The following is a 16,479-nucleotide window of genomic DNA, read 5'->3' as shown; positions in this document are numbered from 1 at the left end:
GATCCCATGGCAGGGGGTCCAGCCTGCTCAGGGACTGTCAGTCGGGGCATGCTCAGTTCAGCCGCCCCCTCTTGTCCACAGAGAGGGTATGCTCTGACTAGCTCAGCAGTGAGAATTCTGTCCCCACCAAGGGTGGCTGGGGATAAAGGACAGAGGGACATGGGAGGAGGGACTGTAAACGTGTCCACAAGCCTGTGAGATGCTGGTGGAAGTCACATCATTCACATGCTTTCACAGTGAGCCACAGAACGCAGGCGCAGCAAGCACTCCACTCTGCCATCTATAACTTCCTGCAACCTCCCAGTGACACTCTGACTAACTGCCTGAGATAGAAGGACATTATATAACTATGCTAATTCAAACGACTGGTTCAGTAGTTCTTACAAAACAAAATGGTATGAGGAGCTGCAGGGTTTTCCTCTTCTTTCTCCTCTGGAAAAGAAAGTAAAAAACAGTAATAACTGGATGAGAAATTTGCAAAGTGCTTGCCTAAACCATTATCCAAATATTTTCCTGGTCAACCTGAAACTTCCTTCTTCATACCTGAATGGTGAATAATGTTAATATTCTCTACAGGAACAAGATGAAACATAGCGTACGGTTACAAAAATCTCCAACCCATCATTTTGTGATCCTCATCTGTGCTGGAGATTGAAATGTCAAGGGTCTCAGTGACTGCCATAATGAAATAGGTAGGGCTTCGAAGAAATAATAAAAGAATTACAAATGATCAACCCTTATAGTGGATTTCCTTATTGTGGACTTTTCTATGTATATTAAGGTTTTTTTAATAATAATAATTACTTATTTATTGTCAAAGTGATGTAGTATATTAGGTTTTATCTTGGCAAACATACTGAAGTAGGGAACAGTGAACCTTGGGTGTCAATGAGAGTGGCAAAAAGGAAAAAAGAAAAAGCCAGATGCTGGTGGTTCATGCCTATAATCCTAGTTACTCAGGAGGCTGAGATACAAGAATCATGATTCAAAGTCAGTCCAGGCAAGAAAGGTCATGAGACTCTTATATCCAATTAACTACCAGGAAACCAGAAGTATTGCTGTGGCTCAAAGTAGTAGAGCACTAGCCTTGAGAAAAGAGCTCAGAGACAGTGCCCAGGACCTGAGTTCAAGCCCCACCCACAACCAACAAAAGAGAGACAGAGAGAGAAAGAAAGAAAATTTCATCCATACTGATCAAGTAAAGGTTTGTTGTTTTTTATTTTTTGTCATTGTTCCCCAAAAATACAGAATAAAAACTATACACAGAATATTAACATTCTATTAGGTGTTACAAAAGAAATCTAGAGCTGGGAATGTGGCGTAGTAGTATAGTGCTTGCCTAGTATGCATTAAGCCCTGGGTTCAATTCCTCAGCACCACATAAACAGAAAAGGCCGGAAGTAGTGCTGTGGCTCAAGTGGCAGAGTGCTAGCCTTGAGCAAAAAGAAGCCAGGGACAGTGCTCAGGCCTTGAGTCCCAAGCCCCAGGACTAGCAAAAAAAAAAAAAAAAGTTGGATTATGGGCTGGGAATATGGCCTAGTGGCAAGAGTGCTTGCCTCATATACATGAAGCCCTGGGTTCAACTCCCCAGCACCACATATACGAAAAACAACCAGAAGTGGCGCTGTGGCTCAAGTGGCAGAGTGCTAGCCTTGAGCAAAATGAAGCCAGGGACAGTGCTCAGGCCCTGAGTCCAAGCCCCAGGACTGGCCAAAAAATAAAAATTAAAAATTAAAAATCTAGAGATGTTAAGTTTTTAAGTATACAGGAGGATATACAAGTTATATACAAAAATGAAGCCATTTTATATAAAGGACTTAAACACTGGCTGAGTTTACAATATTAGAGGAATCCTGGAATCAATCCTCTACAGACAATAAGGACAATGAGAAATATTGATCACTATTAACAAAGCATAATATCATTATAAATTGAATACTGATCAAGCTCAACACTGACCAACGCTCAACCATAATATTAACTACTTAGAATGTGGTATATGTGCTATGTATGTAGCTTATAGTATTATCCCACTGCATTAACAGGACACACATCTTTTAATAGAAACTGAGGCTGCAAGTTGAGGAATCTTCCCAGTATCACACAGCTTGTAAACTAGAAGCAATATGGTCCTAACCTTACCACATAGAGTCACTGTCCAAACGGTGACCACAGAATCACTCAGAGGACCAATTACATGAAACTAGATGAAATATTTGGATAGGCTGAAGTTAGTAATATAACACAGGTCATTAAAATTTCCATCCTAGTCAGCACTCTAGATTAAAAAAAGGCACATTGACCCCCCTCGGTGCCGCAATGATGGAGCCAAACACAAGAAGCACAACCCCAGGATATAGATGCAGGACCAGGATACGCACCAAATGCCTCTACTATTCTCATTGGCAAAGCACCCTTCAACTATCTGAACATGGAGGCCGATCTACTAAGGAAGAAAATTAATGAAGAAAACCAAGCCATATATCATAAATCTCTGAAATTTTAGCTAAATCTCTGATGATCCCTTGGGACGTCCCTTTCTTGCCTCTTCCTAAGAACATCATCTGTAAGGTTGGTTTCAGCTCTTCCATCTCGGCACACAAATGACATCAACAGTGCTATATTCGTTTAGACATGGACCTCATTCTGAATCTACCTTTCAAATTAAGCCAAAGCTATACACAAGGCAGCAGTCCACAGACAAGATGCTCCCTTGTTACTGCCTAGCTCACCACTGGTCCCGACCCCAGAGGCTACCTAACCAGACCTTCTGAGATAAACTTTCTATTTCTGAAAATTACTGCCTCCTCATGGTTCTTCTACACATTTGTCTTCTACTAATAATGCCAACCCTCCTCACCAAAATTCACAGCACGGCATGGCCTGAGAACCTCCTACACCTACTTGTGAAGATTCGTAACGCACACCCACAGATCTGGGGGCAGAACTCAGGAAGCTACATATTCAACTTTTTCCAAAGGCATTTTTTAATGCATCCCCAAGTCTGGAACTTACTATTCAAAGATAAAAGTGGGCCCAGGGCTGGGGATATAGCCTAGCGGCAAGAGTGCCTGCCTCGGATACACGAGGCCCTAGGTTCGATTCCCCAGCACCACATATACAGAAAACGGCCAGAAGCGGCGCTGTGGCTCAAGTGGCAGAGTGCTAGCCTTGAGCGGGAAGAAGCCAGGGACAGTGCTCAGGCCCTGAGTCCAAAGGCCCAGGACTGGCAAAAAAAAAAAAAAAAGTGGGCCCAATCTGCTCTAATAATGCCAGTCACCCAACAGGTCCATTCTCTACCCACTGATTCTATCTATGAGCTAATACTGTATTTACGTGGAGAACTGCATAACACCTTGTAACTCTTGCTAGTTGTTATAAATGTGTCCATTTCATGCTGTCCCATGGGTGGGGAATTCTTGGCCTGAAATCATTTGCTACATAAGACTGACTTGTATTGTTTCTTGTTGGCTTCCCTGGCTATCTGCCTGTATTGATAATTTGTCATGGCCTGTAATGATATATATAGAAATGACCCTTGAAGAAATAAAGGTTCTCTACCCCTACAAACTCTCATATCATCTTTAAAAAAAGAGATGTCCATTTATTTGGCCTTTTACCATCCCACCACTCTTAACATGCATGCACACATATGCTATTAGCTTTTAATATGAAATATATCACAAAGCAAAATATTTCACTCTTCTGGGTTTCAGTTTCTATTCATTTCACCCCTGAATTTCCCATGGAGCTATATCTGAGGAGAAAAACACTAGCAAACTACCCAAAGGCTAGTATATTTTTATGTATTTGCTTTTATTATTTTTTTTGCCAGTCCTGGACCTTGAACTCAGAGCCTGAGCACTATCCCTGGCTTCTTTTTCGTCAAGGCTAGCACTCTACCACTTGAGCCACAGCACCACTTCTGGCCATTTTCTATATATGTGGTAGTGAGGAATCGAACCCAGGGTTTCATGTATGCGAGGCAAGCACTCTTGCCAGTAGGCCATGTTCCTAGCCCCTGTATTTGCTTTTGCTTGTTTTGTTTTGTGCCAGTCCTAGAGCTTGAAATCAAGACCTTGGCACTGTCCCTGAGCATCTTTTGCTCAAAGTTAGCACTTTACCACTTGAGCCACAACTTTACTTCTGCCCTGGTTGGCTTTGAACTGAGATTCTCAGATCTCAGCATTCTGAGTAGTTAGGATTACATGCATGAGCCACCAGTGACCAGCTTGTTTCTGATTTTTATACAGCAACATCTTATCTTCCAAGCATGTTTAACTTTCAGGCACATTGCTACAGTCCTAAAATCTGGCCTGCCTTTCTGGTTTCCTCATAGAAATCCTTACCATGTACACAGAAAGACGGGGTAGATAAGCTGGATTGACAAATCCCACTTAAATCTTTCCTCTGCTCCCCCCTACCAAATGAGTTTGACCTCCAGTGTTTATGCTCTTATAATATGCTTTCCTTAATCCTGGCACTAATCTAACTATGTCATTTTCTGTTTGAATATCTCTAGCAGGAGAGGATCTTACCAATATAAATTATCGTGTATTTTTTAAGAAGCCGTTTTATTATCGTGTAACATACATGCAGAAAAACAAACAAATCCTAAGTAGAAAACTTGAATTTTTACAAACGAACATGCTTACATAAGTAGCCAAGAAACTAAAGGACACTGGCCCCCTGGGGATAGTCCTTAAATGCCTTTGCAATAGGCTCTGGATCCCTAGATGCCTAGCCAAAGCCCCCAGGATCCTGCTGTGATACTTTGAACATCATTGCTCCTCATCATGGCTCCTAACAGACTAACTAGTGAGATGGAAATAGACAGCTCAAGGCCACAAAGAGGTGTGAACAGACAAAGGTGATGTTCCAATCCTGAGACACTATGACAGAGACTGATACACCTGATGCCCTATCCCCGAGTGTGGAAGAGCGTTTAAGATAGAAGTACTCTGCTAGCAACCATGTACGGGTGCTTGAGTCGGTTCATTTTGCCTGTTTCCATCAGTAGGACTTCATCATGAACCCAGCTAGGAGGAAACAAAGCGATTACACATGAGTCTAATCCCACAGCCCCAATGTTGTTCAGGGCAGCAGGTAGGAGGATGCCAGAAATATCCCAAACAAACTGAGAAGAAAAGCCCATTGTTGTGTGATGTTTTGGTGTATTTTCTTAGCGGTGGGGGGGGGGGGGGAGTCAGAGGAGATTTCATTATATAATTCACAGACTTGTCCACGGACCATGTCCCTGCAAGAGGAATGTCTGGCTTTGCTTTTCATGTTCATCACCAGCATGTTTGTACAAATGAAGTAGTGCCCTCATGTTACAATAAGAAATGTGTCTGCAGGTAATGAAGAACAGCCAGACTCAGGAAGGTGACTCTGGGGCCAAGAGGACAGAAACAATTCCCATCAATCCTGTTTTTGGGGTTTTGTTTTGTGTGTGTGTGTGTGTGTGTGTGTGTGTGTGTGTGTGTGTGTGTGTGTGTGTGTGTGTGTGTGTGTGTGTTTCAGTAAGAGGATAGATGAAGCATCTCCACTTCCCAGCTCAACCCTCATGAGCCAACAGCCCATGTATCAATGGGAGCTGCAGAAACCACATGGAAGTGGGGACTAGTTAGATGCTTTCCTTGGATATCTCCCTCCCTTATAATAACATATACTCTGTTTCCTCTGTTACCACGTTCAAGCTGTGTGTGTGTGTGTGTGTGTGTGTGTGTGTGTGTGTGTGTGTGTACTTGGATTTGAACACAGGCCCTATCCCTATGCAGGCCAGATAGATGCTCTTCCATTTGAGTCACACACCCCCAAAGCTGTTCAGATGCAAGGATACAAACTATTCTTCTATTCAGTGACTCCCCAAATAAGTACTGCGCACATTTTACGTGCTATGCTCTCTTTCAGATGCTAAGGTAGAACCTACATTGATGGGTTGACCTTCTCTGGGAGAGTCAATCAGTAAGAATCACAAAGTCAGATGTCAGAAAGGGACAAATGTTCAGAGAAAAAGAAAGGCAGAATAGGAGAACAGGGGATTCGTATGACTATCTTCAGGGAATGGGTCTGAACCGCCTTTCTGAGCAGGTTGCAATTAAGCAGTACTTGAATTAAGGACAGGGGTGAGTCAAGCAATGTCGGAGCAGGAACCAAGTCATTCCATTTCTGTTTATCCATTCCCACTTTGGTTGCCCTACGAAGGACATGTGGATACAAACAGACCAGTTAGAAGACAGGTGCCATGATGCAGACAAGAACCAGCAGTCATTAGGAAAAAGGTGGCAGACAGACGAGCTAAGTAGCAGTCAGATATGGGTATAATGTGAGTATCAAAACCAAGACGCTTTGCTGATGGATGATGGAGAAGGAGAGAGAAATCAGAAACCACAACCAGGTTTGGCGAGATGTGGACCCTATATGGGGAGGGTTTTGAACTTTAGCCTGGGGACCACCTCTTCCTGCTCATCTCCCACTAGCCTCCAGAGTAGCTGAGAATATAGCTTTATTCCATACCTGGTATGTTGTTTGAGATGGAGGAGTCTCATTAACTTTTTACCCAGTCTAGGTAAAGACTCTCTTCCTGGTCTCCACACCTGAGTGGCTGGGATTACCAGTGTAAGTGCTGTGCCTGCTTGGATTTGGTTTCTTTTATCATATAAAGACTGTATTAGAATTACCAAGGCATAAACAACTACAAGACTGAGCTTGCTGTTTTCTGGGAGAAGACTGAGAGGTACAGGTTTATGAGGAGGAAAACAAGTATGATGGGGGAGGCGTCTGAGAGGACGAAGGGCCACATCCAAATAGAGATGCAAAATAGGAGGTAGGTCATGACTCTGGGGTTGAAGGGAGGAGCCCAGGCTCCAGAGAGATGAGTCATCAGCACCAAGACAGCATGAAAGTCCTCGTGATAAAGACAGAACTCTTGAGAGTAGGCCTCCAACAACTAATTCATGAGGTAGAATTTAGGGATATGAATGAGACCTAGTGGTGAGACAACAGGATGAGATTGGAGCCACAGGCTCTGCAGAATTAGAATTGAGGTGGCCACACTGAGTCCAAAGAGAGAGGAGCAGAGATGGGGGAGGGGGTTAATGTGGGTATACAAGAACTCTCAGAGAGAAGAGCTCCATAGTCTAACATCTAGTGGTCCCAGTCTTGTTAATCCCATCCTCTCTCTTGACTTCCTATTCTTACATGCCAATCAATTTGCCTGTTATGCCTACTGTATTCCTAAAGTCACCTTAAGTGAGTCTCTATACTTAACCACTAAATAACCCCTAAGACAGCCCTCAAGAATGGAAACAACATATGTGGTATGAACAACTCAAATCAGTTGTTCACAGTGAAATAATTCTATCTCACAAGACTGGCTAGGGATTAGCTCAGTGACAGAGCTCTTGACTTGCATGCGTGAGACTCTGGGTTGGATCCCTAGTGCAACAATTAATCAATCCACCAATCTTGGAGGATGGGGGCAAATTTCACTATATGGTCCCAGATCTTCACTCTTCCCTGCATCTGTGCCTTTTGCCATTTAACTTTGAACTTGCAAGCTACCATGGGGGTGGAGTGACCTGCTCTGCCCTTTGACTTTGAGCTCAGACCCAAGTGGCATGCTTTATCAGCAGACAGGACACAGCAGAGGCTTCATTGGGCTCACACATGGAGGCCTGCTCCTAGACCGGCAGCCAGTACCATGAAGGACTGGACAATGACAGACACATGGAGCAGAGCCAAGTCACCCAGTCACCTCCCCTTCTGGCACCAAGCCAACCCCTACGCACAAGGAAAGGCTCATGCATGATCAGCAAATCCTCTGACTCCGGACACACAAGCAATGTGTGTTGTACTTAAGGTTGTGTTCCCTAAGAAATGAAGACAACTGGTGTACTATATTCACTGTTGTCATGGCGGAGAAGTGAAGACAAGTCCTAGTACCCACCACATAGGGACAAAGAGCAATCGGCAGCACAAAACTGGGAGCATCACAAAGACCTAAATGAAACAAGACTCAGCTTACCTGGCCCCTCTAATATAGCAAACACATCATCAATAGCTATCAGGCACACAGGCTCCCTTGTTCATAGCTTGCTGCACAGGTGATTAGGAAGACTCAAGAAGCAGTCTTTTCTTCCCTTCAAGAAAGTCTTTCATCCTTTCACCACAAAAACATCATTCATCTCCAATGAGATCTGCTCATACTGTGTGGTCAGGTTATACTTTGACTTCTAAAAGCATTACATAGAGAATATATATACACATACTAACATTATCATCACTTCCATAGGTGCTCTGCACAGATCGCAAACAATTTTGAACACATCTAGCTGTTTTTATGAGAAGTTCTTATAAAGTTTAGAAAAGTTTGTAAAAGTCTGTACACTGCTGGGCACCAGGGGCTCACATCTATAATCCTAGCTAGTCAGGAGGTGGAGACCTAGAGGATTGAAGTCCGAGATCATCTACACAGAAAAGTTCCCCAAGCTCCATCTCTAAAACAACCCCCCCCCCCAAAAAAAAGCATTACTAGAGGCATGGCTCAAGTTGTACAGAAAATATCTAGCAAGTGTGAGGCTCCAAGTTTACACTTCAATATCAAAAAAGTTTGCAAGTAGCCTTAATAAGAACCTTACATATACTTCTGGTAGAGTTTGAAATCTTGTTTTCTTCTAGCTGCTGTGATTGTGTTGTATGTTGAAATAGTGAGCCTCTAAATGTTAAAATATGCTACATTCCAAGTGAAGAGTAGCTCAGTGTATGCTTCAAGTGCTGGCTGCAAAGACAGGAACTGAATAGCAGTATAACCCTTAGCATTATACATGGGACTCATGAACGCAAGAGTATCAGTAAATACGAGTTCTTGGTCAGCCAACCGTTTAAAAATATTAAATTCCCAAAGGAAATCCTTTCCTTGAACTTGCATAAAATTGCCTTCATATCTGTAATAACCATTTTTAAAAAACGTAATTAAATATGCATGAGTGCGTTCAACAGCTAGTCTTCAGAAATGACAGCTAATCTGGAATTTAATGTGAGCAAAGTTTAAGAACCAATTTCCAAAACTATCCAACTCCCGTGATAAGCTCAAATACCAAAATCTCCAAGTACCTTTTGATGGATGTTATCTATGCTGGCAAACATATAGAAGTATTGCTTCCCAGTTTTGGATCAGAGACTCTGAGAAAGTGTTTTTGTTTTGCTTTGTTTGGTGCCAGTTCTGGGGCTTGAACTCAAGGCCTAGTCCCTGTCTCGTAGCTTTTTTCACTCAAAGCTGGCACTCTACCACCATGAGCCACAACTCCATTTCTGACTTTTTTCTAGTTAACTGGCAATAAGAATCTCACAGGCATTCCTCCCCTAGCTGGCTTTGGACCTTGATCCTCAGATCTCTATTTCCTAGGTAGGTAGGATTACTGATGTGAGCAATTATCACCTGGCTAAAATATTTCTTAAAGGTCCCAGAGATATGAGTTTGCAATCTTTTGGCTTAGAGATGAACAACACACAAGCATTACAGTGCACAACAAACTTTGTTGTGAAAGACTCATTTTTCTAAAGAAAGTGTGGTCATCAAAGTGATATCAGTTGTAAATAATATAAGATATAATTTGTTTATCAGTAGGGGAAGTACTGTTATATGGTTATACTCTAAAAATATACATACCATTGGGCAATTTAGATATCTATAGTAGGTTTAATATCTATAAAGCCAAATTTAATATTTTACAGGAAGGATGGAATGTAAGGAAGCTCATCTTCCAGATTATCATCCCAATTAACTTAAAAAAAATCAATCTACCTGGGTGCTTGTGGCTCACGGCTGTAAGCTAGCTACTCAGGAGGCTGAGATCTGAGGATCATGGTTCAAAGCCAGCCTGAACAGTAAAGTTCATGAGACTCTTATCTCCAATAAACTACTCAGAAAAGGCTGGAAGTGGCACTGTGGCTCAAGTAGTAAAGAGCTAGCCTTGAGCAAAAGAAGGTCAGGGAGAGAGCCCAAACTCAAAGTTCAAGCCCCAGGATTGGCAGCAAAAATAAAATAAAATAAAATAAAATAAAAATCAATTTAAAGATGCCACTTTCTGGCTTAAAAGCTTTCATAGGACTCCCTGGATTCCACAGAAGACCCAGGTGCCTTGGAAATGGCATACAAGAACTTGCCCTGCTGAGTTCTCAACATGTCCAGTCTCGTCAGAACCAGTCCATACCTAATACCAGACTCCCTCCCAATTCCTGCCACACAGCTCAGCCCATTCCTCTCTCAAGCTATGACCTTTCCGGTCACCTTGACTTTACAGGTCCTGTTTCTTCACTGAGTGACTTTACTAACCAGGTGCAACTCTACCTCACCGTGAAGAAGCCCTTTCCCCCGTCTTAGCCTAAAACACATGCCCTCCTCATGTTCCCACCTCACCCACAGCTCTCCACACCACTACCCCTGCAGCGTCCTAAGTTCAAACATCTCCCTTGCTGCCTGGAGATCACCTCCAGAGTGGGCAGAGTGCCTTAATTGGATTGTGGTCCCCCAACTATCTGGCATGTAATAGGGGTTCAGCAAAACTCCTCTGATTGTATATGGATGGGGGTAAAGAGGAGAATAAAAAGAGACATTAAACTAGAAAACAAGGAAAGACAGACAACAAGGATATCAGCAAGAAGGTATGAAGCAGTTTCCAATGCCATGGCTCACATCAAAGCTTCTTTCGTTGCGTGTGTGTGTGTCTACATGTGTATGTGTTTTCTGTAGTCCCCTAACCAACATCTCTGGCAGCTTTATATAAAACTCTTTTAACTACCCAGCTGTTCTCCAGTCAAGTCGGGCTCCCTTCCCTATCCCTCTCCCTGACTTTGGCTGGGGTTTCCAGGATCACCTGTCTTGTCTGCTAAATCTAATGGGCAGCATTCTCACCTCAATGTATTTAGTGTATTGGAGAAAAGGAGCTTAATGTTGTCAGGTGATTCTATCTTCGAATCTCGAGTGCTAAAAAGTAAATAAAATGTAGATCAGAGGTGTGGCTCAAATAGTAGAGTGATTTGCCTGCCTTTACTAAAGGTGAGGCCCTGAATGCAAGCTCCACTTATTTCTAAAATAAAAAATAAAATTACAAAATGGTAAGATATGTAGGAGACTACTGATGTGGACCAAACCTCTGGATGAGGCCCAGCAAATCCAACAAAACTGGAGTCACTCATGCTAAATTTCCATACCAAATGCCACATGCCACAACTAAGTAGCTATCTGACCTTCAGAGAGCCAAAGCTCAAACAGGCTAATCTTAGCTGACTTGCTAATCAGATCCTCTCTATTAACACTTACAAGATACCGTATTGAAGTAACAGATGCTAGCCAAGCAGCTTTATTCATGTTTTCTTGTTTGAACCTCACAAAATCCACTTCTCCAGTTGTAGTGATGGAAGCTGCTCTAATGTATGGATCACAAAGAGAAACCAATCCGATCTAGAACTACATTTGCTGTCACTTTGCCTTTCGCCACAACCTTCAAGCTCAAGTGCTATGACCTCAGGAGTCCCTCCATGACCAATGCCAGCCCGAGCCCATCCCCTATGCTTGACTACTGTCTCCAATCTTGGTTTCTACTCGCTGTCTAGGACCTTCTACACTGTACTGAAATGGTTTATTCACATCTCTCCTTTCCTACAACCATTGAAATTCCAAGAGAAAAAGAATGCATCTTCTTACTTTACCTTTCACCTCCAACCTGGAACATTTCATCACATTCAACCAGGAATTAATCTGTTAGGAATCAAGTCTTTATAGACGAGGAAAGTGGGACAGTGAAAGATGAAATGACCTTCTCAAGGGCACGAAGGTCTTTGGCGGCAGTGGCAAGACTCAAGATGCACACCGAAGAAGAGGGGCCAGCGAAGGCATGAGGGCCTCGGCTGGGAAGGAGGGAAGAAAGGGCATCTAATTAACATCTGGCTCTCCTGAGGAGGACACTAAGGCAAGGAAAGCTCATCTCCATGGCTCCTGGAGGCAGTAAAATATCCAGCAGGGGCTGACAGGGGGCAGATTGGTTTTTGTCCAGACTCAGGAGTTAGACAAGTACAACCTGGGGAAGGAGACAGGAACTGAGAAAACATCTTTATTCTCTCTCTCTCTCTCTCTCTCTCTGTGTGTGTGTGTGTGTGTGTGTGTGTGTGTGTGTGTGTGTGTGTGTGTGTGTGTCTGGGTCAGACAATGCTAGCTATTTCCTCCCCACCTAAACTCTGACCTGGTCTTGAACTCTGATCTTACCTGGCCTCACTTCCTGGATCAACTTACCCACCTATTCCTCACCTTTAAGCTCTCCATTTACTCAGAGCTGAGGTCTTACAAGCTGATTCAACAGACAGAACTTTTACTCACTGGAGAGACTGGAGTGCAGGTCACATACGTTCTGGGAGAGCAACTCCTGTGTAGCCTGTCTATGCAGTCAGACCAGGGCTGGGAATATGGCCTAGTAGCAAGAGTGCTTGCCTCATATACATGAAGCCCTGGGTTCGATTCCCCAGCACCACATATACAGAAAACGGCCAGAAGCGGCGCTGTGGCTCAAGTGGCAGAGTGCTAGCCTTGAGCGGGAAGAAGCCAGGGACAGTGCTCAGGCCCTGAGTCCAAGGCCCAGGACTGGCCAAAAAAATTAAAAAAAGAGACAAATTGTAAGTGGTTTGCTTTCAGCTTTTCATACTCAAAGAGCTTCATAATTATTAACTAATCTTGAAGGAGTCCTGTTGCTGTGTATTTCATGAAGACTTTCAGAAAAAGGACCAAGAGAGACACTGAGTGGGCGGGCTAGGAGTAGAAGTAGAAAGGTGGGAAACGCCCCTGAGGACCATGCATGGTTCAAGATCCACACTACTCAGGAGGGGAAGACAGGGCCCAGGCAACCCTGCAGGACACTACTTGCAAAACTTCTTCAAACCAAAGGACTGAGAGCAGGGCTCAAGCGACAGAGTGCTTGCCTAAATGCCAAGGCCCTGAATTCAATCCCCAGTGTTCCAGACTGCCAAAAAGAGAAACAAGAAAAAGATCAATAGAAAGAAGGAAAGAGGGAGGAAGGAGAGAGGGTAGGTTCATTCCCCGACCCTGAGAAATGCCTTCTACCTGAAGGGTTCCTGTTATGGCCCTTCCATCTGTCTAGTAGTTAAAACTCAACCTGAAAGACAGTGTTGAAAACTAAAGCTGATAAGGTTTCCTCACAGAGCTAAACCTCAGTTCTGCAAGTGTAAAGTGGGCCTAACCGTAAAGCTATTAACATCAGAAGAAGCTCTAGCCCAGCAGAGCTCCATAAACACTGGCTGCTACCAATCAGAAAGGGTGCTAAACAGCAACTTTTTCCCATTGTGAGCTACAATGAGCTTAGCCAAGTTACATATCCCTCCATTGTGGGTTGAACTGTACACCTCACCTCCGGGTTCCAGTGTTCTAACACCCAGTATCCCAGACCAAGTCTTAACTCTGTTCAAGCTACCATAATAAAATAGCACCAGTCACACAGCTATAAACAACAGCATGTGTTTCTCACAGGTTGGGAGGTTGGGCGATCCACAACAAAGCTGCTGGCAAATTCAGAGTCCATTGAGGGCCTGCTTCCAGGTTGACAGGTAGCACCTTCTTGCCAGGTCCTTATGTGGAGAGATGAGAGGTCTCTCTGGGGCCTCTTTTACACACTAACCCCACTTAGGATGGCAGGGACCTCACCATCTAACCACCTCTCATAGGCCCCAACATTTCCTAATACCATTACCTTGGATATCAGATTTCAATACAAGAATCTGAGAGACAGACACTAGTGGCTCACACGTGTAATCTCGGCTTCTCAGGAGGCTAATATCTGAGGATCACAGTTCAAAGCCAGTTCAGGTAGGAAAGGCCATGAGCCTCTTATCTCCAATTAACCACCAGAAAACTGGAAGCAGAGCTGTGGCACTATCTCTGAGTCCTTTTGGGTCTTGAGTTCACCCTAAGATCTACAGCAAAAAAAAAAAAAGCAGCCAGGGACCGTGCTCGGGCCCTGAGTTCAAGCAAAAAAAAAAAAAAATTTAAATTAACCAAAATATTAAAAAAAAAAAAAAGTAAACTGTGACATTATAGGTTCACAGCAGAGTTAATTAACAGGAAGTCAAACTAGAGTAGGGTGGCTTGGGCCCACCCTGTCCACAATAATCTCTCCATAAATCCAGTACAGTTCTCTGTCAGTAGCAAAGAAAGAGGAGATAGGAATCAACACAACTCAAGACACTGGGGACAAGTTCTTCAAATCACGTAGGAAATCTAATTTGTATTACTCAACTTCATATGGCTTTAAAAAAACAAAAACAAGTTAAACTAGGTGCTGATGGCTCACACTTATAATCCTACCTATTCAAAAAACAGATCTGTTCAAAAGCTAGCCCAGCCAGCAAAGACCGAGAAACTCTTCTCTCCAATTAAACAGGAACAAAACGCTGGGCTTGAGGTTCAGGTGGTAGAACACCAGATGTGAGTGTAAGAAGCAAGGCCCTGGGTTCAACCCCCAATTCTCACTCTCTCTCTCTCTCCCTCCCTCCCTCCCTCCCTTTCTCTCTCATCCTTTGTCAACTTAACACCCAAACACATTTCTTGATTTCTTGAAACTTTAACTACCTTGATGTTATCTCCCCACCACCAAATTCTGAGCTGACCCAAGGCACCCCGCCCCCCACCCCAGGCACCCTATTTCATATGCAGAGCATTTATTCTTCTCGGGAGGAGTCTTGTTTATTATTTATTATTGCTTATCTCATTGCTGTCTGTCTCACCTCACTATAATGTAAGCTCTGTGCTGGCAGGGGCTACATTTTTGCACACAACACTAGAACTACCTTCTCCCGAGCTTAGCATGCCTGGTGCGCAGTGCGTCGCAGGCTCTGCCTTTCTTTTTGAATGAATAGATGAGCACCATCTACAAAGGTGAGCTATTTTCAGCTAAGTGCAAAGTCCTGAAGTTTTACTCAAGGGAGAAACCACTGATCTCTGCCATTATAAGATTCTGGAAAATCTCAACATACAGCGTTGGCAAATGTAAAACCTGAGATATTGGTAATGCACATTTAAACGATCTCTTCTATAAACAATATGCTCAGTGGAATATAAACATGTCAGTGATCCTTTCCTAAGTAATCTCAGTTTTTAAACAATTAGGCCAACTGCTTCACCCACTCAGCGTTTCTTTCACATATTATCAGTTAAAATTAAACTTAAAAATCCATGTTACCACAAGCCAAGGTTCTAATGTAACTGGGAATTAATTATGACTGTACAAAAAGTAAACCTACCTGTTGCAACTTAACATTAAGGTGTGTTTTTTTGTTTTTGTTTTTGTTTTACTGAAAATAGGATTTCAGAATTTTGGGCTAGGATGTAGCTCTGTGGCAAAGCACTTGCCTAGCAAGTGTAACGCCCTGGGTTCGATCCCTAGTATCAAAAAAGAAAAGCAAAAAAACAAAAGAAATACAGTTTAAAAAGAAAAACCTGGGGCTGGGAATATGGCCTAGTGGTAGAGTGCTTGCCTTGTATACATGAAGCCCTGGGTTTGATTCCTCAGTACCATATATAAAGAAAAATCCAGAAGTGGTGCTGTGGCTCAAGTGGTAGAGTGCTAGCCTTGAGCAAAAAGAAGCCAGGGACAGTGCTCAGGCCCTGAGTTCAAGCCCAGGACTGGCAAAACAAACAACAACAACAACAAAAAGATTTCAAAATTTTTGCAGAATACCAAGATGATGAGACATATCTAAATTCTGATCTTTTGCATGCTTCAGAAATTGAACAGGGTTTAAAAACAAAGTTGAATAAATGTCAATGACCTAGGGTCCAAACCAACTTGTCTGAATTGTTCTAAGAAAAGCAGCCATTCTGAGAGCCATGGGCTCTGAATCTTGAATATGACCTTCACTGCCAACTGGTGATAGGTTTTTAAGAGAGTCAAGCAAAACAAGGGGAATTCTCCATGGCCTTTCTTATCTAGGGCAGTTGTACGGTAAGATGGAATGTCACTGCTACCATTACGATTAAGAGAAGAACCAGAAGGCTGAAATCTTGGCTTGAGGCCAGCAGTAAAGGCAGGAGACAAAAAGTTCACGAGCCATCCCTTCCCCCACCCTACCCCCACCTCAACTAGTACGCCTGTCATCCCAGCTACTCAGGAATTGGAAGCCGGAGAATCATGGTTGAGGCCAGACTAGGGAAAAAGCGAGACCCTATTCAAAAAATAATAAAACCAAAAAGGGCCGGGGATGTGGGTCAGGTGCTAGAGCACCTGCCTGGCAAGCGTAAAGCCCTGAGTGGAAACCCCGGCATTGCCAACAATTTTCTTAAAATTTTAAAAGTCAGTTGCTAAGCCAAGGAAATTTTTTCCTTTCATCCAAGACTCATTATCCAAAAATAATCTGGACATTAAAAACATACTACACAAGAGTAATCGGCAGATCACAGCTAACCAGTCAGCT

General features: G+C 43.2%; 1 protein-coding gene across 14 annotated transcripts in view; it reads right to left on the bottom strand.

Moving 5' to 3' along the window:
• Itpr1 (inositol 1,4,5-trisphosphate receptor type 1) overlaps window positions 1–16,479 on the bottom strand; it is a 292,664-nt gene that overhangs the window by 221,977 nt on the left and 54,208 nt on the right. The gene's annotated exons all lie outside the window — the stretch shown is intronic.

The sequence above is a fragment of the Perognathus longimembris genome, chromosome 10 (assembly GCF_023159225.1).
Source record: "Perognathus longimembris pacificus isolate PPM17 chromosome 10, ASM2315922v1, whole genome shotgun sequence".
NCBI classification, from domain to species: domain Eukaryota; kingdom Metazoa; phylum Chordata; class Mammalia; order Rodentia; family Heteromyidae; genus Perognathus; species Perognathus longimembris.
The sequence above is the reverse complement of the archived record's forward strand: the minus strand, read 5'-3'. Positions and strand labels throughout refer to the sequence as shown.